Below are 9,931 nucleotides of genomic sequence, written 5' to 3'. Positions count from 1 at the left end.
CCCTTAGCCCCAGTGTTTACACAGTCAGAGAAAGAAGCTTTTCCTTTTTTTTTTTTCAAAAAAAACAAAACAAAACAAAAAACTGATGTGGAGATGTGTGTATCAACTCTACAGTATTATAGTTCCTTCCAACAAGCCAGGCAGGGCTCATTGGAAATGCCCCATGGCCATCCACAGGTGAGTGTTAGCCTCACAGGATCACAATGCACACTTGCGACTTTTCTTTGAAGTTCCTGGAGAAAATGCTTTTACCAGAGACTCCCAATTACCAAAAACACCCTGGAACCATCTTGGATGGCTCCCAAGGGCCATGGAATGACTGTGTCCAGGATACACATCTCCCCACCCTTTATCCACAGCAACCCAATCACTGCATGGAAGCCACAATGGCATTCCTTCAATCCAAAACAAACATGTCATTACCAATCTCAGATTAATTGATGCCATTTGTGTGCCCTGCCTGTTGGGTTTCAGCTGGAGGCTGCCCAATGGCAATGGCCACCACCCTTGAAAACCTCAAGGCACTCACAACTGTGGCCCTTGGCAGAACTTCCTTAGCTGTTCTTCTTTAACCCTGTGACTCCAAGCCTTTCTTCCTTCCCACTCTTTTCCCACTCTGAGGATTTGGACAATTTTGAAATAAGTTCCCAGTGGAATGAGAAGATCTGTGGAACTGAGTTTTGCTTCAAGTAAATTTCTTTACTGTAACTCATTAATAGTAAGATACGCATGCGTTTTTGTTTTAGCACCCTTAAAATTAGAATGCTCCTTATAATCGATGATAAGAAATACTGTGGTGAGGTGATGGAACACATTTTCCTATTTAGTGGTACAAAAATTAATGGTGTATCTGTTCTAGTCCCTGAAGAGATGTGATCACTTTCCAAAATAATGTGGTAAATGTTTAACTCCCTCATTCATTCATGTACTGTTCATTCTTTAGTCAGAGTATCATTGACCACTTGCCTGACTATGGACAGCGAGAAGACTAGCAGAGGGTTGAAAAGACCCCTCCCTTTTAGAAAGTTATAATTTAGCTCTAGACATAAGTGCATACATGACCAACCATGCAAAGTGCTAAATTAGTGGTGTGGCCAGAAAGTGGTGGAGCAGATCAAGATGGAGCCACAGAGTGGGATGGAGATTCCAAGCTGGTGGGCAGGTGGCCCCATTACCAGCTTGGCTCTGGGATGCAGGAAAGTAAATTCTTACCTGTAGAACAAAGGGCTTGTTTCAGATCAGTGTCCTACAACATATTCCCCAGGAACGAGTTCCACAGTTGGGGGGCGGGGGTGGAGTATTGAGAAATGTTGCCTGCCATTTGCCTTTTTTCAGAGATTCCCACCACATGTCAGCATATAATGGGCTCTGAGAAGTTCTATGGTGAAGGGCTTGTTTAAATTTTATTTAATGTAGTGTTTCCCAAATATATTTATTCCTGGAATCTTTCATTTTACTCACTAGCCATTCCTATAATAAACCTTAGGAAAACTCTAAGGTCTCTTCCAACTCTAACAGTCTAGGAATTCATTAGACAAGGCGGAAGTAAAGCATGGGAGGATGAAAGGCTAAGAGAAGGGCAGGAGCTATGCTCACAGAGTGATGGGCTCCTGGCATGGGCAGGCAGTGTCATCACTGATGGGAAAGGCTTTATCTATTGTTCAATCAAGGCACATTTGCTAAGAACCTATAGTGTACTGTGCTGGTTGCCCGGCACTCAGAAAAAAGCAAAACACTGCCCCATGACTTCAAGTGGCTCCTAACTATGGAGAAGACCAGGGTGTAAACAAATAGCCACAGTAAACTGTGTACCTGGCCCGTCACACAGGTAGAAATACAGTGCCACAAGGAGACTAAACATGCCTGGAGGAAATCCATGCAGGCTTCTTGTAGGAAGAACCATCAGAACCTTGAAGCAGGGGTATAAATATATATGTGCCTGAAACAGAAGCAGAAGGAGAGCATCCTAGGCAGTGAGAGGAGCATGAATAAAGACAAAGAAGCATGAGAATGTTGAAGTAGCTTATAGTGGCTGGTGGGCAAGATATGTTGTGATGAAGAGAGGAAACTGAGGCTGACGAGTCAGGTTGGGACCAGACCATGAAGGGTTTATTTCAGCAAGTAACGACAACAATAAGAGATTTAATTATCTTCCATAATAAGGAGTCTGGAGGTACATAATGAGAGGGTCTGGGACTGGTTCAGAAGCTCAGCGATGCCTCCAGGGACCTGGGCTCCTTCCATCCCTCTATTTGGCTATTCCTCAACATGTTGGCTTCCCATCCTCTGTTTGCCACCTCACACTGAGAAGGCAGCCATAGAACTTGGCATATTTCTCATGGATGGTATGCCTCATCCTTAAGCATAGGCATCTAGAGGTGTCCCACAGGCAGGAGAAGCCAGCCTTGTTTACAGGTGTTTTTATAAGATGATTGGCAGGAATGTAGGGACAAGAGTGGAAGAGGAGAAACTGAATGCAGGAGACAGTTTAGAGTTACTGAAACTGTCTAGGGAAAAAGTACTGCATGCTGACACCAGCATCCCTAGCAGGACTTGGAAGAAGGGGGCAGCGGAACATGTTCTTTCCATTGATTAGGAAAGACAATTCTCCTGGGCAGCCCCACAGCCTCGCCTCTCTCATTGGCTGGAACTGGGTCACATGGCCACCCTAGTGCAAAGAAGGCTGAGAAATGGAGTCTCTGGCAAAGGAGAATGTAGCAGTAACCATGAGCCACTCAGAATTCAGTCATGGAAGCTGGGCTGTGTCCTGAGTGAGAAATTAATCTTATTTGGTGAAGCACTGAGATTGGGCAGTTACTGGTCATGGCAGGTAAGACTGCTTTTTCTAATACGTGTGGATTCCAATGCCCAATAACTGAGGAAGACCATGTGGCCTCCCATGTGGGGAACTGGATTCAAGGCTGAACGATGACAACACAATTTTGGGGAGAGAGGGGATATTGGGGGTCTGGTACCCCCAAGTCTTTCATCTCTCTGGAAGTTAATAATGATTTGTAACCGAACAAAATGTGGTAAACTGTCAAGAGTAGAGTCCATGACACTTGCCGTATGCTTCAGGAAATAGGTTTTTTAAAAAATCACAACTTTGGCCGGGCGCGGTGGCTCAAGCCTGTAATCCCAGCACTTTGGGAGGCCGAGACGGGCGGATCACGAGGTCAGGAGATCGAGACCATCCTGGTCTACACGGTGAAACCCCATCTCTACTAAAAAATACAAAAAAACAGCCGGGCGAGATGGCGGGCGCCTGTAGTCCCAGCTACTCGGGAGGCTGAGGCAGGAGAATGGCATAAACCCGGGAGGCGGAGCTTGCAGTGAGCCGAGATCGCGCCACTGCACTCCAGCCTGGGCGACAGAGCGAGACTCCGTCTCAAAAAAAAAAAAAAAAAAAAAAATCACAACTTTTTCATCAAGGGCCAAAAAAAAAAAGACAATTCTGTTGAGATCTAATTGAGAGACTCCCCACCCTACCACTGCCCACTACCTAATCCAAAGATTGCCCTCCTGCAATTGACTGAATGTTTATGTGCCCCAAACTCATATGTTGAAATCCAAAGTACAATGTGATGGTATTAGGAAGTGGGGCCTTTGAGAGGAGCTCTCCTGAATGAGATTAGGACCCTTTCAAAAGCGATCTCACAGAGCTTTCTCGCCCTCTTTCTACCATGTGTGGATACAGTGAGAAGTCAGCCCTCCACTACCTGGAAGAAGTTATCAGCAGAACCCAACCATGCTGGCACGCTCATCTTGAACTTCCAGCTTCCAGAACTGTAAGAAATAAATTTCTGTTGTTTATAAGCCGCCCAGTCGATGGTACCTTATTATAGCAGCCCATACTAAATACCTCCCCTAAATATTTTAGTTGTGTTATGCCCATAATGCCAACAGAAGATTGTTATTAAGAATATTTTTTAAAATAGGTCAAATTGAAAGAGTGGGCAATTATCAGCCACCTCCCCTCAATAGGGGAAATGTGTGGACAATGCTTTCCCATTGCGGATACAAATCTGATAGAGAAAATATGGAAAGATGAGGAACATCAATTCTCCGGACATCTTCTGAATCTCACTTCAGCCAAAAGGAAAGGCTGGTTGGTGAAACAAAGTCATAGAGACCTTGGGAGAAAGTGGCCCTCTCATTCTGGAGCTCCCAAATGCTAAGGGACCACTGGGCTTTTTAGGATGTCTGCAGTAGACTTTAGGAACATGCAATTCAAGAAGTTCAGAGAAAAAGTAAATGTGATTCCACAGCAGGAGGCTTAAAACGTGGAGATGGCCTAAAAAGGATGGGAGACCCTCCAAGTCCTGAGAGCAGAATCAAAATATGAGCTCCATGAGGAAGCAGACCTCCCCATCCAGAGAAACTGATACTGCACAGGAACTTCTTTAGTGAATTTCCACGAATGAAAGCAGAAAGTAACTGAAAATGGACGCTAAAGGGTGGGACCAATTGGCTAGAGCAGTAACTGAAAGATGAAACTCCAAATGAGCTCAACCTTTCCCCATTCTAAGGTTACCAGAAGGAGGCGTCTTCTACCAAGAAGGAGGCTTATTTGGGTCACTTCAGAATACATCATGAAATGGGTTTGTCGGTGGTTCCAGGGCAGGTGGTAGAAGATACCACGTGGTGCAATGGATCAGAAATCTTGTACAACTCCCCAAGGTGCAGCCCCAGTCCTGACACTGGTCCAGGCTTTGCCTCAGCATCTGAATCGGTAGCCAAAGGTGAAGCACAGAGGAAGAAGCCTGCCTAATCCTCCACCGTTGGGTGTGCTCGTTCTGAGTGGCCCCACCCTGCACAAGTACAGCAGGTCTCATCCGCCTAAGTCACACCTGTGCACACCCCTTTCATCAGCCCTCCTTCAAGTGGCAATTTAAACATTTTAAGGCCATCTGTTAAGCACCTATTTGGTAAATTTCCTTTTATCACTAGCTCATGGGGAGTAAGTGGGTAATGTAATTATGGGGCAGGAGAACGGGGCGTTTGATTTGTACTTTTTGAGGATTAGCCAAGTGCTCCAATGCCAAATCCATGATCACCTGAAAGGAAATCTGAAGGAAGAATCTGCCAAATAAGTAAGTCCTCCAGTTGCTCTTCAGACAAATGGCTTTGAAAATGGGTCTCTTCTGCCTTTAGTCTCTGGAGAACTCAAAGGCTTTTGGGGTGGCCAGAGCTGATGTGTTTGCCTCCTTGTGTGATGAGCCCAAGGAGCAAAGGAAAACATTTTCCAAATGCGTGTAGCCAGGGCAACACAGCATTGGGAAGTGCTGGGAATGTGGAGGATTGTGTGCAAAACAATGATAGGGAGCTAGGCTTCTGATCTCCTGAGCATTCCTGGGATGCTACTTGTGTCCACTTAGTGCAGAGGATCTGGAAAGTTTCTAGATGATGCCAGGGAGGGGGCATGAACCAGTCACTTGGTCTCAGGCTGCAGGACACAGAATGCTAAAATCCCACCTTTGATGCGGCAGACAGCCTCTCTGATGATATTTGGATGACATTCCATTTTGTCTGGAATATGTGGAAACAGGTCAGAGAAGGGGTACATGCCAGACATTTTTAGAAATGAACAAATGCATGGTATATTAGTTTCCTGTGGCTACTGCAACAAGTACCACAATCTGAGTGGCTTGGAAAAAACAATTTATTCTATTTATTCTCTTGCAGTTCTAGAGGCTAGAAGTACAAAATCAAGGTGTTGGTGGGGCTATGCTTTCCAGTGCCTGTAGGGGAGAATCCTTGTCTCTTCCCGTTTCTGGTAGCCCCAGGTTTTCCTCGGCTTGTAGCAGCACTTCGATTTCTGCCTCTGTCTTCACATGGCTGTCTTCCCTCTGTGTCTACATCCAAATTTTTATCCTCTTGTAAAGACACCAGTCATACTGGATTAAGGTGATCCCTAATCCCATATGAGACCTCATTTTAGCCTAATGACATCTGCAAAAACCCTGTTTCCATATACAAGTTCTGGGCTTTACATCTCAAACATAGTTTTTCGGGGGAAACAATTCAACCTGTAATGTGGATATGTGAAAAAACAAAGTCACCATCCCTGATTTGTCGCATGAATACATGGAAGACGATGGCAGTTTTGATCTACTGTCATCTCAGCTTAGGGTTCACCCTTGAAAGAGACAATGGCTTTTTAATTTTTTGGCTCTAATTCTAAAAAGAGATAATCTAGTATGATGTAACATAATGTATAATACACTCACATGTAATAAAATCATAATACAACTATAGAAGAGGGCTGTAAGCCTAAGGACAGGGAAGCCTCAGGGGACCTAATTGTCACAAGAAGGGCTCTTAGAAGAGAGAGAGAAAAAAAGGAGGAAGAAAAATCAATGAATGTGAATTGACTGAATTTTCAAACATCTCCTGGCAATTCTAGGATGGCTTGTTGAAGAGACAGCATAGTTAAAAGTAAAATGAACAAAGCAGCTTCAGAATATAGTGTATGACCCTAAAATTTCTGGAAGGTCCAAGTAATGGGAGAATGTTGCGTGTTCACAGAAGCAGCAGTACACAGAAGAGGACTGAAGTGAGAGCAGCTTTACAGCCCGCCCTTTCCCTGGGGTGGGGGGGATTTCCTGTGAGGCTTGAAGCACAAAGCACTGTGTATTTAAATTTCACACATGGGCCAAATGAGTGGGGTACTGTAAACCAAGGCTGCCCAGGAATTCTTCATAGCCATATGTCATCTTTTTACCTAATGTTGGATATATGTGGGATGTAGGGCATTTTCTATTAATTACATTTCTTAATTTACTTCTGTAAAAAGAATCTGGTAACTGTTTCTAGTGTTCCTAGAGTTTCAGGGAAAGAGAGATAATGCTAGCAATGGTCAACTAACCACCTGGGGAAAAAATTCATGAAAATTGATGCTTACAATTATGCTACAAGTCAGGTAAGGAACTACGGGATGAGTTTAGAAGAGAAGCACATGGCCAGTTATAATTTTGCTTCAAAAGCCTAAAGATGCCTTAAACAACCTATTTTTGAAAACGATCCCTTGTGAGTGTATCTAGATCTATCATAAACATATTTTGATACATATTACATAATTTTCAAAGTAGTTATATAGTACTGTAGCATATTTATATGACTCAAATAATAAAAACATGTAAAAAGATATACAGAGAACTTCCCACTTTGTTCCCTTTCTGTAAGTTCCCATCCTTTCCAGCAAAGAATGTTATTATTAGGTCTTTGTTTATACTTCTGATGAATTATTATATATTTGCTAGCCAACACGGATATATAATTCTGTGTTCCCTTAATTTTTTATAAGTGGTAGCATGACATCTATTTATATGAGTATAAAATGAGGTATGTACATATTTATTCATTACAGCATTTTTTGTAGTAGCAAAAATTTGAAAATGGCTTTAGTGTCCATCAGAAGGGGACTAATCGAGTTGAGGAACATCTACACTATGGAGTAGCAGGCAGTTGTAAAAAGGAATGGGGGGTGATCCCTATATACTTATAATGAAAGATCTGTCAGTCTGTTAGGGCTGCTATAACAAAATGTCATCAGCTGGAAGGCTTATGAACAATGGAAGTCTATTTTTCACAGTTCTGGAGGCAGGAAAGTCCAAGATGAAGGTGCTAGCAGATCTGATGTCTGAGGGCAGGGGGAAATTATTCCTGGTTTGCAGACAGCTGTTATCTCCTTGTATCCTCACATGGTGGAGGGCAGAGAGAACACTTCTTTCATGCCTTTTCTTATATGGGCATTAATCCCATTCCTGAGGGCTCTACCCTCATGACTGAATCGTCTTCTAAAGGCACCACCTCCTAATACCACCACACTGGAGATTAGGTTTCAGCATATAAATTTTTGGGGAACACATTCAGTCCATAGCCAGATCTCCAGGACACATTAAGTGGAAAACGTAAGATATAGATCAATGTATACACTATGTGCTTTCGGGTAAGAAGGTGGGGTGGTAAGTATATATACTTGCATTTTCTTGCATCTGAATACAGAACAATCTGGAAAAAGTACAAGACACAAATAAAGTCTTAGTTTAGATAGGGTGAAGGAAGTATGATGATCAGGGACAAGGAAGAGTGTGACAATTTCCAATGTTTACTGTGTTCTAGCATTTTAATTTTTGAGTCATGCAAATACATTTCCTATTTAAAATAAAAAAATAAAAATAATAGTTAATTAAATGTATGTCCCTGGGATCTGACAATCACACCTCTAGGCTAGGAACCTAGCCTACAAATATTTTCTTAATTGTGTTCAAAGACACCAGCAAGGATGTTTGCTGCAGCATTATTTCAACAGCAAACGACTGGAAATGACTTAAATATCTATTAAAAGTAGACCAGTTAAGTGAGTTAGGTTGCATTCATAGAATGAAACACTATATAGATGTTGCAAAGAATGTGAAACATATATTAATATGAAAAGCTCTCCAATACACATTAAAGTAAAAAAAAATACAAAAAACATTGTGCTTTTTTGAGAAATGTCTATTCAAGTTCTTTGCCCGTTTTTAATAAGATTAGTTTCTTGTTACTGAGTAGTCTGAGTTCCTTTGTGTGTTTTGGATATTAGTCCTTTATCCAATGTATAATTTACAAATATTTTCTCCTAATCTGTGGTTTGTGTCTTCACTTTATTGTTTCATTTGCTGAGCAGAAGCTTTTAAGCTTGATGCAACTCCATTTGTCTATGGTTTGCTTTCGTTTCTCAAAAGAAGACATACCAATGGCCAACAGATAAATGAAAAAATGCTCAACATCTCTAATTATCAGAAAAAAAATGAAAATTCAAATCACAATGAGCTATCACATCAGACCTGTTATCAAAAAGATGAAAGATAACAAAGATGAGGATGTGGAGCAGAGGGACCCTTATACACTGCTGGTGGTATTGTAAATTAGCACAGCCATTTTTAGAAACAGTATAGCGGTTCCTCCGAAAACTAAAAATAGAATGACTATATGATCCAGCAATCCCACTACTGTGTATATACCCAAAGAAACTGAAATCAGTGCGCTGCAGAGATGTCTGCACTCCCATGTTCATTGCAGCATTCACAATAGCCAAGATACGGAAACAACCTAAGTGACCCGAATCGACAAATGAATGGATTTAAAAGATGTAGTATATAGACACAATGGAATACCATTCAGCCTTAAAACAAAAGAAAACAAAACAGGAAATGGTGTCATTTGTGACAACATGAATTAGTCTAGAGGACATTATGTTAAGTGAAATAGGCCAGGCACAGAAGGACAAATACCGCATAGGTCTCACTCATGTGTGGAATCTTAACAGCTCAGAAGTATAGAGTAGAATGGTGGTTACCAGACGCTGGGGGAATGAGGAGTGGGTGGACAGGGAAGGGGGAGACATTGATTAACAGGTTCAAGGTTACAGATAAACAGAAGGAATAAGTGCTGGCAATCTATTGCACAACATAACGATTATAGTTAATAATAATGTATGTTTCAAAATAGCTGAAAAAAGGATTTTAAGCATTTTCACCACAAATCAATGATTAATATTTGAGGTGATGGGTATGCAAGTTAGCCGGATTTGATCATTCCACAATTTACACATGTATCAAAACATAACATTGTATTCCATTAATACATATAATTATTATTTGTCAATTAAAAATAAAATAAGACAAAAAAAGAAATTACCAAAAAGAACATACAAAACACATTCTGCTTCTATTTTTTATAAAATAAATAAGATGTATGCATATACATCCACCAACATACCCTGCATTCTTATTTTCAAAGAACGTGTGGACCTGGTGCAGTGGCTCATGTTGGTAATTCCAACACTTTGGGAGGCCAAGGAGGGTGGATTATGAGGCCAAGAGATCAAGACCATCCAGGCCAACATGGTGAAACCCCATCTCTACTAAAAATACAAAAATTAGCC

This window comes from Colobus angolensis, unplaced genomic scaffold (assembly GCF_000951035.1).
Source record: "Colobus angolensis palliatus isolate OR3802 unplaced genomic scaffold, Cang.pa_1.0 Scaffold51, whole genome shotgun sequence".
Taxonomy (NCBI): domain Eukaryota; kingdom Metazoa; phylum Chordata; class Mammalia; order Primates; family Cercopithecidae; genus Colobus; species Colobus angolensis.
This window is presented reverse-complemented; position numbering follows the sequence as displayed.